At 39.2% G+C, this 15,742-nt stretch overlaps 1 long non-coding RNA gene across 2 annotated transcripts; it reads right to left on the bottom strand.

Moving 5' to 3' along the window:
• Positions 1-2,549: 2,549 nt before the first annotated feature.
• LOC121050845 lies at positions 2,550-14,902 on the bottom strand. 2 transcript variants are annotated; one of them, XR_005804184.1, is made up of 6 exons: positions 14,781-14,902; positions 14,093-14,167; positions 10,718-10,787; positions 10,560-10,637; positions 10,377-10,472; positions 2,550-3,252 (listed from the first exon to the last, which is right to left on the bottom strand). It is a non-coding gene; the product is annotated as an uncharacterized LOC121050845 (long non-coding RNA). The 2 variants fall into 2 exon arrangements; XR_005804183.1 differs by lacking the exon at positions 2,550-3,252 and adding an exon at positions 3,942-4,077.
• Between the last annotated feature and the right edge of the window lie 840 nt (positions 14,903-15,742).

The following is a 15,742-nucleotide window of genomic DNA, read 5'->3' as shown; positions in this document are numbered from 1 at the left end:
CTCCAGCCCTCTCGTAAATTACTTGACAGGCAAGGGTGCTAATAACTTTGGTCACTTGTAGATGATAGCGTTTCTTGATTCTTCAAAAAACAGCTATCCAGTCTTTTCGAGCTTGAAATTTCTTAGTGCCTTCGACTTACCATACAATAACTTGTCAGGAAGAATTCAAACTTCAGAAATTTTATTACTCTGCATCTATTGGGAATTTTGGACTTTGCAGGCCACTTAATTAAGTCCCACAAATATGGGACTACTCAAGATCCTGGTATCTCTAGTGGCAATGGAAATGAGAAAACTGATGGTATCAGAAACCAAGGATTTTATTAGGATAGTGCATTGCTTGGATTCTTCAGAGGTGTTTGGGAGTCTCTGACACTTTACTACTAAAGTCTTCATGAGATGCGCCAATTTCAAATTCATGTATGGTACAAAATATAGGATTTATCTAATAATACCAGCAGATCATCATTTATTGTTTTGTAGTTACATAAATGTTTGTACTTGTGGTCTTTTTTTTTTTTTATCAGATGATCTTCGAAGTTGCACCCTACTATTATGTGGAGGAAGGAATTAGTAGCGTACTCCAGAGTAACCAGGATATGAGAGGTTTTTCGATTTGAGATGTCTTTGCCTTCGCTTTCTTCAGTTTGTAGCTGCATTTCGCTCTTTCTTTCTTTTTCTTTTTACCCCTTGTTTCAGTTTAGAATGCATGACTTCTAATGTAAGATAACAATGGATATGTGAATGTGACAGAATATAGCAATTTTCTTTCTAAGACAAGCAACTAAAACCGGAAGTATATTGTACAGAAGTTTCTTGAAAGTTCCATACATCACTAATTAACTAGTAAACAAGAACGCTCACATTGTAGCTCCAAGAGATCATTTGACACTGAGGTGGTGAAATGATCGAGTCTTTTGTCATTCTTTTCACTCCCTCTTTTTCTGCATTCTTTGCTCTAACTTTCATAGCTTCAATCTCAGGAAAACAAATTATTTCCATCCAATTGTACTCGAACCCCCTCAAGTAGTACAAACACCCTCTCTGAGTAGTGATCAAACCACCCTCATGTTGGACCAAAACCCTGGGTTAATATGAAGGGTGTAAAAACAGAGGCGGCTAAAAATATTTGAAGTCTGCAAAATTGTAACTTTTACAAACTTCCCATTCCACTTATCCAACCATTTCAACCTGTTAAAAAATTTAAATAGAACATAGTCACAGCTGACACATAATGCTTTCGTTTGATCACGGGCTTCTCTCTTATATCACCTCAACTTGGGGTTCTTTTTACCCAATTTAGACCCAGATGCCCCAAACAAGTATTGGAAAGTTTCTTCTAGCTATCTCTGAACCAGATCGTCGGGAAAATAAAACTGCACCACGTTAACAATTCACTTGAGATATAACCACTTATTACATACAACCATTTCCTTCAAACATAAGGAATGTGCTTCTCTAAAGCTCTCACGTAAATTAATGATAGGCAAGGGTGCTAACACTTTGGTCACATGAAGATGATGGCTCTCTTGATTCTTCAAAAAACAGCTATCTGGTAATTACTACAAGCTTTTCGAGCTTGAAATTTCTAAAGTACCTTGGACTTACCATACAATAACTTGGAGGAATTCTCACTTCAGAGATTTTATTCCTCTGCATCTGTGGGGAATTTTGGAGTTTGCAGACCACATTTAACACTTAAGTCCCCCAAATATGGGACTACTCAAGATCCTGGTATCTCTAGTGGCAATGAAAGCTTTGGCCACAAGCATATCAGATTCCAGCAATGAGTTGAGTGCTTTCACATACCTAAGATTGAGTAAGAAATTGTTCAAACCGGACAACTGGCGGAACATGGTTGAATTTGTGGAAGGCATGGCTGAAGGTGGCCAGAATGAGAGACTGTCAGAGTGCGACTCCACTGGCACCGACCTTTTTGTCTGTTTTATCAAAGAGAAGAATGTCCAGGAAGAAAAGGAAACTGTTCTTGTGTAAAAAAAATTGTTTTAAGTGCATCTTTATGTACAAACTGAGTATCCGAGTATACAGTTAATTACTGTTATATAGTGAGAAAATAAGAAAAAGGGAGAGAGTGAGGGATAAAATGAGTAATTAATTATAAGCAAACCATACTTGGCATCAGATGCTGAGGCCTAAGATGGTTAAACAATTCCCTGTATATGTCTCCATTACTTGAATGGTCAGTTGATGTTCATTCAAACCAGGTTTTCATCTAGTTTAGGGGATGTTCAGATGAAACTTGAGAATAATTGTCAATCTATTCCAGTGTGTCAAGTAATATGCGTTCATGCTTCTTAGTGAAAGCATCTACAGCTTCCAATATATCAGCTCTAATTTCTATTTTCTTTGCTTATTGTTTCAATATAGCTACCCTGCTGGAAATGGAAGACTCATACTAAACCCTTTCTTTTTCTTTTTTGAATGGAAGGTAGGGGAAACAAACCCTTTCTGATATACTTAATGTTGGAAACAAACTAATATCATGTCTATATATGTAAAAAAAAAAAACAGAGGGTGCAGGCAGATGGAGTTTAGAGATGTATAAATATTTTGCAGCTCATAGAAACGCACAAAAACTCACTAGAGATCTATATCAAACTGGTTTCTTTAACTTCACTTATCTCTTTCTTGAATTGAGTTTTAACAGCCACCAGTTCATCCCAGTTAAGCTCAAACCTCCCTAATTTCAAGACTTTAGAATGCTTCTTGTTTTTGCTCATGAACAAGAAACGAGTTCTTGTAGGAAAGTTCAATGTCCCTTCAATATTACCATCTTTACAATGAAGAAGAAAAAGGGCTTAATGTAAATATTGACGTAGCTTAATTTAACTAACTAATACCGTTTTCAATGTTTTAGCAAATTAGTTGCCAACTGCTGATAAAACAACCAAAGTACATGCCAAAAGGCCATAGGATAGATACCAATCATCAACCACTTGGCCACTAGGTTTGCATATTTCTGTACAAGAGTATAGGTCAGAGCAGAAACATAACACTAGCCTTTCACAAAAATAAAGATAACTTTGCATGGAAAATCTGAGATAAAATAATTTTCAGGAAGAATTCTAACTTCATAGTTTAAATTCCTCTGCATAAATAGAAATTTGAACTTTGCGGACCACTGCTAACACTGAAATCCCCCAAACATGGGACTACTCAAGTCTCAAGATCCTGGTATCTCTCCTTTTCTCCAGGGACAAAGAAAGTGAGAAAGCTAACGGTATCAGAAACCTAGGATTTTATTATGTTAGTATGGCAACCTAAAATTATCGGATGGTAAAAAAGATAGAATTTATAGCACAAAATCAGTGTACATGGCAAAAGGAACAGATGATGGGTAAAGCTAATACTGTTCTAGTTCTTTTCTAATTCTGTTATGTTTATTCAACTATATTTTAGACTCTTTCAAGTTAATAATACTAGCAGAGTATCATTTATTGTTTTGGACTTTACCCGTGTGCAAAGTATCCCTTTACTGTTGTAAATGATAATGACTATTCATGCAATAGGTATTGCTTAATGTATGCAATTGACAGACTCGTAATGCATGCGATTAACAGACTCGTAATGTATGCGATTGACATACTTGTAATGTGCGATTGATTAGTACAGCTATTATGTATTGCCTTTTGTATACATGATGTAACCCTATATAAACCTCATAGTGAGATGAATACAATACAATTATCCAATTCTCTACAACACGTTATCAGCACGATACTCTAACCCAAGCCCTAACCAGAAAAAAAATACTAACACCCGAAATTTCTTTCACCAAAAACTGCCGCAAGCTCCCAGCCCTTGCTAGTCATACCGTGCGCTGCTCCTGCAGCCCTTGAGCACCCGTGTGCCTCCTACTGCCCCTGCAGCATCGTCGCACGCCTGCTGCCCATGCAGCACAGCAGCACGCTCTTTCCTGTGCAGATCAGCCTTTTTTCACGCCCAAAACGTCTTGATCGGGACCTCAGATCAAAATCCTTCCTTCATCAAAGTTGTTCGTCTCTGCCTTTTCTATCTGATCTCCAAATTTCATCCCTATTGGAGTCGTTTTGAGATCTGTACACCATTCGAAGTGGGAGCTGTTCAGAAGCGAATCTACTCCGAATTTCAACAATTAAGTTTTAAAGATTAAAATTCATGCTTTCTTGTCTTTTAAATTCCTTTATTTTCTACAGGATCGGATTTTTAATATACGAACATGGGTTCGATTATTTAATAAAGCGGAATTGTGGGGATTCACGCTTAACGAACTAAGAGTGTTCGTATGAACTAAGAGTGTTCATAATGCTCGGACTAAGAGCATCCGTAAGCATCAAATTGTGACCATATTAAAACATTATTGTTTGGTCTAATCCAAAAGAGATTTTTGGAAACTGTTTTCTTGGTAGCATAGCTCGGAAATCTTATTATTTTAGTTTTCGTGGAAGTTTAGCTCCGAAACTAATATATCTTCTCTTCTTATTTTCAGGATGTCTAATGAACCTAGACTCGACTTTCCTGTGCTTGACTCAACAGGCTCGGATTACCACAGTTGGGTAACCGATGTTGAGAACCACCTCACTTCAAAGGGAATATTACCCATAATCCAGGCACCTAACCCGGATTGTGTGTTCGTGCGAATACCTACAAAGCATGCTCAAGCAGTTATCTTGACGCAACGCCATATGGACAAGGCACTCAGTTTGGAGTATATGTCGATCAAGGATGCAAGAGAGCTATGGGTAGCGCTAGAAGAGCGCTTTGGCAATGTCCAAGATTCCCTCCTCCCTGACTTGAAGGTTCAATGGAACAATCTGTGCTTTTCTGATTTCAAGTCTGTTGCTGAATATAATTCAGAAGCTCTTCGCCTACAGTCCATGTTGAGGTTTTGTGGACAACCTGTCACAGAGCAAGAGCTAATTGAGAAAACTCTCTCCACCTTCCCCGTTTCAGCCATTGTAGTATCAAAGCAATACCGCACTGAAGTCAATGCTGGACGGATCACGAGGTTTCATCAGCTTATCAATCTCATATCTGTAGCTGAGAAACATGATAACATACTCGTGAGGAATTATAATTCAAGACCCATTGGAACTAAAAGCATTCATGAGGTGAATTATAATGCACCCAAAAGAGGGTGCAAGGAGCAGAACCCTAAGAATAAGGGATATGAGGGACGTATGGGTCCATATAATCACCCTAACAAGGAAGGAAACCGCATGTTTAGTGCGGATACACGTGGTGGCAATGCCACACGTGGGAGAGGTGGTCGTAGTATCCCTGGTTGTGGTAGTGGCACCATGGGTCGTGGTGGTGGCACCAACCCTCCTAGGGAACACCCACAACGTGCACCTCAGTTAAAGGGAGGCAACCACAATGACATGTGTCATCAATGTGGATCAAGTGAGCATTGGTTCAAGCAATGAAAGGCAAGCGAGCAACTAGCTTCAAGATACATGGCATACAGGGACCTGAGGGAGCAAGAAGTGTACCTTGCAAAAGAAGAAGAAAATGGTGGAGACATCCATCTCACCATAGAGGACTTCAAAGGTGACGATGAAGTGCACAAGGATGCCACAGACTTTGATTAGATTAGTCCATTTATTTTCCAAGAATTTTTGTAATGGCAATATGTCTTAGTCAATAAATGACAATTGTATTAAACTCTTTCTTATGTGGTGCACCCAATGAAATATGATGTCTAGGAAAGTCATTGAGATTAATGGTACTTAAGAGAGCCTCGCTCCACCAACATATCTCTCTACTTTCCTGGTCATATTTGATTGGAGTTACCCAATGAATAGAGTGACTACAATGTGTCTTAGTTTGATTTTATTTTGGATTAGACTTTTTGGGACCTTTGATGTAATCAATGTAATCATTGGCTATCTTTATTAATAAAGTATCGTATTGTTATTCGATGTCATGAACATGTTTTAAATCTGAACTTTATTATTTTTCAGTATGTTTCCTGGAGAGTTGGAATACCTTGTTGATAGTGGCACCACACATACTATATTGCGACATAGGCAACTATTTCTATGGATGACGCCTAGTCGATCTTCTGTGACTATGATGGCTGGACCATCATAATTGATTCATGGTCGAGGACCAGCTCAATTTATGTTACCAAATGGCACAAGTATTAATGTCCCCTAAACCCTATATGCTCCTAGGGCAGGAAGGACCCTATTGAGTTTTAAAGATATAAGAGCCAATGGTTTTCATGTGGAAACACATTGTGATAATGGACAAGAGTTCCTTTGCATCACCTCTAATGACTACGGACATAAACGAGTATTAGAGAAACTTATGTGTCAATCTAGTGGGTTGTATGCAACCACTATTCGAATTATTGAATCCAACCATGTCATGAGAGATGACTTATGGGATTCTGACACATATAGGATTTGGTATGACCGTTTGGGACACCCAGGTCGTGATATGATGATCCGTATATTAAAGACTTCACACGGACATCCATTTTTGAAAATGAAAAGAAGTCAGAACCAAAATTTGATCCAAGGTAGGGCTGGCGCTGCCTACCCCCTGCGGCTGAAAAGTGGTATTGACGCCACCAATACCTCCTTGGTTCCTTTTTCTACTTCTAAAGTCAATTGTGACTTCGTGGCTCAACCGGATACTTCCCTGGTTGCTTCTAAAGTCCATCCTTCATGGACCATTTAGATATTTTATGGTGTTGGTTGATGCATCGACACGATGGTCACATGTCATGCTATTATCCACTAGGAACGCTGCATTGGCTAAACTCCTAGCCCAGATCATTAAACTAAGGGCTCACCACCCCGATCATCCCATTAAGTCAATTCGTCTTGACAATGCTGGGGAGTTTAAATCAAAAACGTTTGATGACTATTGCATGTCCATTGAGATTGAGGTTGAATACCCTGTTCCTCATGTTCACACCCAAAATGGTCTCGCAGAAGCTGCCATTAAAAGACTTCAAATGGTCGCTAGATTATTGGTTATGCGCACCAATCTCCCTGTTTTTGCTTGGGGCTATGCAATATTGCATGCAGCTGTGCTCATTAGTCTGAGGCCTACTGCCACTCAACCCTTTTCTGCATCCCAGATGGTTACTGGATATGAGCCTGATTTCTCACACTTACGCATATTTGGGTGTACAGTTTATGTGCCAATTGCGCCGTCACAGCGCACCAAAATAGGTCTTCAAAGACGATTAGGCATTTATGTTGGATATGACTCTCCAACCATTATCCGTTACTTAGAACCCTTGACAGGCGATCTATTTACCGCTAGATTTGCGGATTGTCACTTTGATGAGACAGTATTCCCATCGTTAGGGGGAGATAGGAACAATAATGTTCAACAGGAACGACAGGAATTGTCGTGGTCTGTCCCCACTTTGTCTCATCTTAATCCCCGAACCGCACAGTCTGAAATTGAAGTGCGGAGAATTCTCGATCTTCAGAACATAGCAGACTCTATGCCTGATGCGTTTTTTGATATCACTAAAGTGACAAGATCACATATACCTGCTGCAAACGTGCCTGCAAGGATTGATGTCCCTAAAATCATGGACATGGTGTCACCCCTAGGGGTATTGGGCATGGCGCCTCCACCACTAATAGTGATGGCAATGATGCTCAGGCCGGGCTCCCAGCAAGGAAACGTGGGAGACCCAAAGGTTCGATGGATTCTCGCCCGAGAAAGAAAGCGAGTTTGGCACAGAAAGATCCATTAATCATCGACATAAATAACTTGTCTCATGAAGATATTCCGGATTATGGTTATATATGTCCAAGAGACATCATGGGGGGACGCTCCAATATAAGAACCAATTCCAGGGAATAGGGAGATCTCCATGAATTACACTAGTGTACATAAGACGTTGAATTGAGATTCTATTATCCTTGATGATGTGTTTGCATATTCTATTGCTCAACGAATTATAGAACACGATGATATCGAACCTCGCTCCATTGAGGAATGTCAACGAAGAGTATACTGGCCTAAATGAAAAGATGCGATCCAGGTTGAATTGGATTCACTAACAAAGAGATATGTATTTGGGCTTATAACGCTGACACCCCCAAGTATAAAGCCTGTTGGCCATAAATGGGTCTTTGTTAGAAAGCGTAATGAGAAAAATGAGGTTGTTAGATACAAAGACCGCCTTGTGGCACAAGGTTTCTCACAATGCCCTGGAATCGACTACGAGGAGACATATTCTCCAGTAATAAACGTTATAACGTTCCGCTACCTTGTAAGTTTGGTAGTTTCCCAAAAACTAGACATGCAGCTTATGGATGTGGTTACAGAATATCTCTATGGGGATCTAGATTCAGAGATATATATGAAGGTTCTAGATGGACTTCAATTACCCAAGTCAAGTGGCTCTAAACCACGGAGCACGTTTTCAATAAGATTGAGACGCTCACTATATGGATTGAAACAATTCGGACGGATGTGGTATAATCGTCTAAGTGACTACTTGATTGGGAAGGGATATGTCAACAATGAAATATGCCCATGCGTGTTTATAAAGAGGACAAGTTCCGGATTTGCAATTGTCGTAATTTATGTCAATGACATGAACCTAATTGGAACTCTAGATGAGTTAGTTAAAGGAAACTGCTAAGTACTTGAAATCCGAATTTGAGATGAAAGATCTTAGGAAAACACGGTTTTGCCTCGGACTATAACTCGAGCACCGTAGTGATGGGATTATGATCCATCAGTCAGTATATACTCAAAAATTATTAAGGCGTTTTAATGAAGATAATGCAAAGCCTGTGAGTACTCTCATGATCGGTCAGGCTTAAAAAAGATCAGTTTCGTCCAAGGGATGAGGACGAAGACTTATTAGAGGCTGAAGTGCCCTATCTAAGTGCAATAGGCTTATTATTGTACTTAGCTCAATGCACAAGACTGGACATCTCATTCGCGGTGAACTTGTTAGCTTAACACAGTTCTGCGCCAACACGCCGCCATTGGATTGGCATAAAGACAATCTTTCGATACTTGAGAGGTACGGTTGATATGGGCTTTTTTTATCCCTACAGAGAGAAAAGAAATAAAGGAAGTGTGGGATCGGACTCCACAAGAAAAAACGCCACCTTCCGTGCTCCTCCTCCCTTCCATCAAAATGACAACGATGTCTTGATGGGTTTTACTGATACAGGGTATCTCTCTGAACATCACAAAGGTCGCTCCCAAACGGATTATGTCTTTACCATGGGAAGCACTATGATATCTTGGAGGTCTACAAAACAGACCCTTGTTGCTACTTCCTCAAATCATGCAGAGATTATCGCTCTACATGAAGCCGTGCGAGAATGCATATGGCTAAGGTCTGTAGTTAGACACATTCGAGGAACTTGTGGTTTAAAGTCTACCACAGATGAACCTACATGCATTTATGAAGATAATGCAACTTGTATTGAGCAAATGAAGTTAGGTTTCATCAAGGGCGACAACACCAAGCATATATCGCCTAAGTTCTTTTACAATCAGCAACAACAAACACTTCTAAAATTGAAGTGAATCAAATCCGTTTAGAGGATAATGTAGCGGACTTGTTTACCAAGTCGTTACCTAAATCCACCTTCGAGAAACATATAAAGAGCATCGGATTAAGAAAGTTATCCGAACTCCCATAATTGTAGAAATCAGGGGGAGACCTTGACATCAGGGGGAGGTATGATGTCTACATGTTCGATCTCAAAAAGTGTAGGACGTGTTGTGCTCTTTTTGCCCTTCGACCAGGGTTATTTTTGTCCCACAGGGTTTTTTGTTACCTGACAAGGTTTTTAGTGAGGCAACGATCAAAACTTCATCACCGAGTTTGAGCGGCACAAGGGGGAGTGTGGAAGGATGTCGACTACTCCACATTCAAGCGCGTTGTGCTCTTTTTCTCCTTCTACTAAGGTTGTTTTTTTCCACAGGGTTTTTATTACTTGGCAAGGTTTTTGACAAGGCAACTTAGAAGCGCATAGCAGAGGCAACACTATTGACATGGAATATCCAAGGGAGAGTGTTGTAAATGATAATTCATGCAATAGGTATTGCTTAATGTATGCGATTGACAGATTCGTAATGTATGCGATTGACAGACTCGTAATGCATGCGATTGACATACTTGTAATGTGCGATTGATTAGTATAGCTATTATGTATTGCCTTTTATATACATGATGTAACCCTATATAAAGCTCATGGTGAGATGAATATAATACAATTATCCAATTCTCTACAACATTTACCAGACTTTTGTATATTAGCATCGCCATTATGGCCTCCACCAACAAATTTGACCAAATATTTGATTAAATAGCCTATCAACAACAGAAACTGGAAATAAAACAAGATTGAAAGGGACAGCGAAGCAAGTACCTCATCCACATCAATGACCATTTCAATGCTTTGACAATTACTTCCAACTTCAGCTGGTGAGCTTTGCTTGGGTCCTTCTGCTTTTGGATAATATAACTGCACAATGAAGATACCATCATCATGAATTGAATCTTCAAAGAAATTATACTGTCAGAGCAGATTTATAGTTGCTTGGGAACTTACATTTTTTTTTTTAACAATCTCTGATAGACCTGAAGTTCTAGCTTCTCTAGGACAAGATATACAGCAAACCTAAAGAACCTGATATATTTCAAACAAATTAGCATCTTATAGGAAATGCAGTACAATCTTTAGCTTTTCACAATGAAAGCAAATCATACCTGTCTTCATGCTCTAGAAAAGCATGTCGAAGAAGTCGGAGGTTCTTAGAGCTTGCACAACATTTCTATACTGCAAAAGCAAGGAAGTTCTCAACTAGAAGTCAAATGAATGAATGGAAACTATAGCATTACAAGTTTTGGGTCTTGAATCTGTTTACTTCGCATTCCACCCAGCTAGCAATGCCAGTATGAACATCATTCCAACAAAAACATTATTCAGGATGTAGAACGTACCAGCACAACAAAAGTAGTTATTTTCCTTCCCTCCCCTATAAATACACCCCTTAAAGTCTATAATGCCAATGTGCAGCAAGCGCGTGCATGTACACCAGATTATGGATACATTCAGTTCATTTGAAAGGAGTGTTATTAAACCCATGTACACTAGATTATATATAGACATACATACAGATTATTTTGTCCTTGTCAGTTTCACTTATGTACACCATGATGCAGGACAAGTAGCAAAAGAACTGTAAAACTAGGGTTTATTTGCAGCAGTCTCGATTGTTAGAAAGAAAAGGGATTTAGAATAAGAAACTTACGAAGAAAAGGGATAGAACTACTATCATCACACCAGTAGGGTTTCTAGGCATCACACCTAAGGTAAGGTTGCATCACACAAACCCGGAGAGAAGCAAAAGCTTTCAATTTTTTACTAACTCAAATCTGAAAATAAAAGACTATAAAGGCCTCTATATATATAGGGAGGCTAAGATAACTCTAGAATAACTAGGAATATCCTTGAAGAATCCTAAAGAAATAATCCTAATAATTATAAGAATCCTAATAATAAAAGCCTAGATTTATTTGAGCTACTTTCCAAATCCTGACTTAAAATATTCTGGTAATATTCTTCATCATTCTCCCCTTGTTGAAAGACTCGACTCCGGCGAGTTAAAGGTGTAGAATCCCCTTCCGAAACCACCAAGCTCTAGCTGAAACCATTTCGGCAAAAGAAGATGAAGAACTTTCCTCTTGGGTGCATCAGGTTTCCTGAGCGTCTTTCCCCTGTATTTCTCCATGTCAACTGTTCTCATAGGTTTCAAGACAATCTTTTTCTTGTGAAATAAAAAGACACAAGGCATTGATGTGTCACTGGAATTAGTGTGTTGTCAACCCAACCGACCTTGTATGGCTGCGGGTGTGGCTACACTTGAAGTTTGAGGCGCTCAACTGCCAAACTTGAGATAGCATTTACACAACTTCCACCATCAATTATCAGCTTTTGAGCTCTGTCCCCACAATGAACCAACATCTAGAAAATATATGTTCGTCGCCAATCCTCATCTTCAATTATAGGAGGTGCTATATTGCGTCTAACAACAGAACAGGCTGAAGTATCTAAGTCTTCGTCCAGATCAGATGGATCATAAATTCCGTAGTCGAAGGTACTGTCATCCCCAACTTCCCGTTGCTGTTCAGTCTCTTCTTCATGCTCTATTCTGATGTGCAGATTTTTCTTTTGACATTGAAAGCCCATATGACCTGGCTCCCCACACTTAAAACACTTCCTCGTCTCCGTCATCTTTGAAGAAGATGGTTTAGCGTCAGCTGCTCCTGTTCCCACCTTACCAACCATCTCATTATGCTTCTGTTGCGCTGTTCCACTACTTTGAAAACTAGATTTACTATTATGAGTGTCTTCCAGATATTCTTCCAAGTCTAGGGCAACTTGGAAAGTATGTTCTACGCTGTACACCGGTTGCCGTATCATCTCTCTCTTTATGTCAGGTCTCAAACCAGCTTTGAACCTTGCAAGAGTTTATCTAGGGTCTTCCACAATCTGACTCTTTATCTTTAACTCGTCAAACTTTTGCATATACTCAGATACTGACATGTTGCCTTGCTTGAGAGCAGTGAGCTTATCGCAAAGTTTGTCAAGATAATTAGCTGGCATGTATTTCTCTCGCAGCTTGGCCTTCATCTCTTGCCAAGAGCTGATTGGTGGCTGTCCCAATCTCATAATATCACCTTCAATACCAGCCCACCATACTTTTCCAAGAGCACAAGTTTCATCTTAGCAAACCTCACTCGGCGTTCATCATCCATGTCATACCAATCAAAGTACTCCTTGATTCTAGCAAGCCAATAGGAAAACACAGTAGGATCAGTTTTCCCCTTGAAATCAAGCACTTCGACCATAACTTTCTTGGTGATATCCCCAGCAGTATCCACTTTGTCAGGCTCTCTACTAGCTTCAAAGAATTCTTTGAGCCAATACCCAAAAGATTGCCTGTCCTGGGGCTGCTCTTCTTTGTCATCAGTGTTGGTTTCCTCAACTATAGTATCTTCTTCTTCCTCTGCCTTATCAGTTGCAGAAGCTTTCCCACTATCTTCTAACTTTCTGATCCGAGTTTCCATCGATTCAAGTTGCTCAACAATCTTTAGTAACAAACCATCTCGCTGGGTGTCAATCAGACGACCCCGACGACCTTTCCCTGATCGTGCAGCCATTGGATCAAACTGTTCCCACAGAGGGCGCCAAAATGGTATAGGACAAGTAGCAAAATAACTGTAAAACTAGGGTTTATTTGCAGCAGTCTTGATTGTTAGAAAGAAAAGGGATTGAACTACTAGCATCACACCAGTAGGGTTTCTAGGCATCACACCTAAGGTTAGGTTGCATCACACAAACCCGGAGAGAAGCAAAAGCTTTCAATTTTTATTAACTCAAATATGAAAATAAAAGACTACAAAGGCCTCTATCTATAGGGAGGCTAAGATAACTCTAGAATAACTAGGAATATCCTTGAAGAATCCTAAAGAAATAATCCTAATAATTATAAGAATCCTTATAATAAAAGCCTAGCTAGATTTATTTGAGCTACTTTCCAAATCCTGACTTAAAATATTCTGGTCATATTCTTTATCACACCAGCATGTACGCGTTTGAATATTTTGTAAATTTGAAAGAGTGTTAAACCTAGGGTTTGTCTAGGGTAGCTGTCGAAGCATGAGAAAATTATGAGAAAGGACTAAAACTTTGGGGTTAAAATTTTACTGAATATATTTAAGCAGGAAAAATATATGCAATAGTGCATGCAGAATAAGAAATACATCTTCCTCACCACCACACTGCTCCTCCAGTGCCCTCTCTATATCTACTTTGGTTACCCTCTCATCATCAAATTTGTTCATGAGAAACACAAATCTTAATGGCATGGTAACAGAATAATGCTCAGCGATGATTAGCAACCTAAGTTATCCACTTTGTGTCCTACATGCTTATGAAACTTTCTGAATGTAAAACCACAACTAGGATTGATGTAGTAAAATCATGACAATCAAATTTAAGCTGTCCACAAATGCAAAAATTGTCTGCACATACATTTCAGCAGATGCATGACAGAAAAATGAGAACCAGAAGCGTACCAATGATCGGAAAGCATTGGCCTGATAAAGGCTTAGTAATGTCCACCATGCACCCAGCCGCTGTGTACCAATACACTGCAAACAACCGCCAAATGGCCAAGTACAATCTGATCCTTTCTATTCCAGAATGGTACTAAGATTAAAGAATTACAAAGAAGCAATCTCAACAAGTTTGTGAATCAAATCAATTACAAAAATTTCTTCTCTAGCCTTTAGCTACTCATAGTTGTCATATCATCCTATCTATTTCATAATGGTAACAAGATCAGCACATATATCTATGTGAACATAAATTGACTTGATTGTTCCTTAACTACAAAATACTGCTTTTTTGAAGAAAGAAAAAGGTAGTGTATGCACTGCCACTTATTAACTGAAAATCAGCTAGTTTTCATTTTTGGGTGAACAATCAAGGAATTTCCAAACAACAAAATCCAGTCATTGTAATATAAGTCAAGATATTTATCCATCAATCATCTCAGATCAACTTTGACAAAAGAAGTAGAATAAGCATGAGATATTAGCCAAAAGAATTTCTTGCAGCAGTTATGCAAACAACTAATGTTTGATTCCTAAAAGATCCAGTGAATCAAGTTTTCCTACCAATAGCTTGTTCATAGTCCCACAAATCCAGTTAACGAGCACCTCTCTAATTGTGATTTTGTATAAAAAGAGGAAAGAAGCATACCTTTGATTTTGACTGCAGCTCGGAGCAAAACCCAAGAACTTGCCAATTGAGAGAATCTCTATGGGTCTGAGAATCTAAATTCAATTAAATCTTCTCAGACCCAAAATGAGTTTTACTCAACCTCACATTTTTGGGTCATTGTGAAGGTCCTCTTGGTCTTGTCGATTTAAGTCTTAGTGTTTCTAGTTGTACACCAATTAAGGTCTATAGACGACTAGATTCACTGGTTTCAGAGTTAGGTTGGGAGGGCTGGGTTCTTCTATTTTCTAGCGCCTCCGACGTAGTACCAAAGGAGGATCCCGCTATGTCTACGATGTATTCAATGTTAAATGAGTGACCTAATTCTATGTACCACTATGTGTACTAACGCATCTTCTTGTCTGTCTTATGACAGCGGATGGATATGTAAATGTCATTCTGGCTTTTGATCAATATATTGGCTTTTGCCTTCTTTCAAAAAACTATATTACATAGACTTTCTTAAAATGAGGGCTATCAATTAAATTATCTAACAGAGCTTGAGTTAATAGGATGGGGGCTGTGCCATAGAATGCACGCCCAGGTCACCATCCATGCAACACTTGGAATATCAGCAACATTATTCATTTCTCTGTAGACATAAACCAAACCATACTCCAGGAAAGAAGCTTGAAGGTGCAAACATGAGTTGATGATGGACTTCAAATGATGAAAATCATCTATATCCTGCTACATTAGATGAACAAGTATCTCAGAATCACACTCAATGGCCAATCTTTCAATTCCCAACGTCACAACCATTTTGAGACCAAGCAAAAGACCCCATGCTTTAGCTTCAATCACTTCCCTATTGCCAGTGAAAGCAGCAAAACTCACTCCACACACCAAAATAGTCTCCGATGACACCACCAGCTCCAATCTTCCCACTCTATAAGCTCTTTGCTCCACACACCATAAATACCTAAAATATTGTTCTTTTATAA

This window comes from Rosa chinensis, chromosome 7 (genome assembly GCF_002994745.2).
Source record: "Rosa chinensis cultivar Old Blush chromosome 7, RchiOBHm-V2, whole genome shotgun sequence".
NCBI lineage: Eukaryota > Viridiplantae > Streptophyta > Magnoliopsida > Rosales > Rosaceae > Rosa > Rosa chinensis.
Note: the sequence above shows the minus strand (reverse complement) of the source record. Positions and strands in the feature narration are given on the sequence as shown.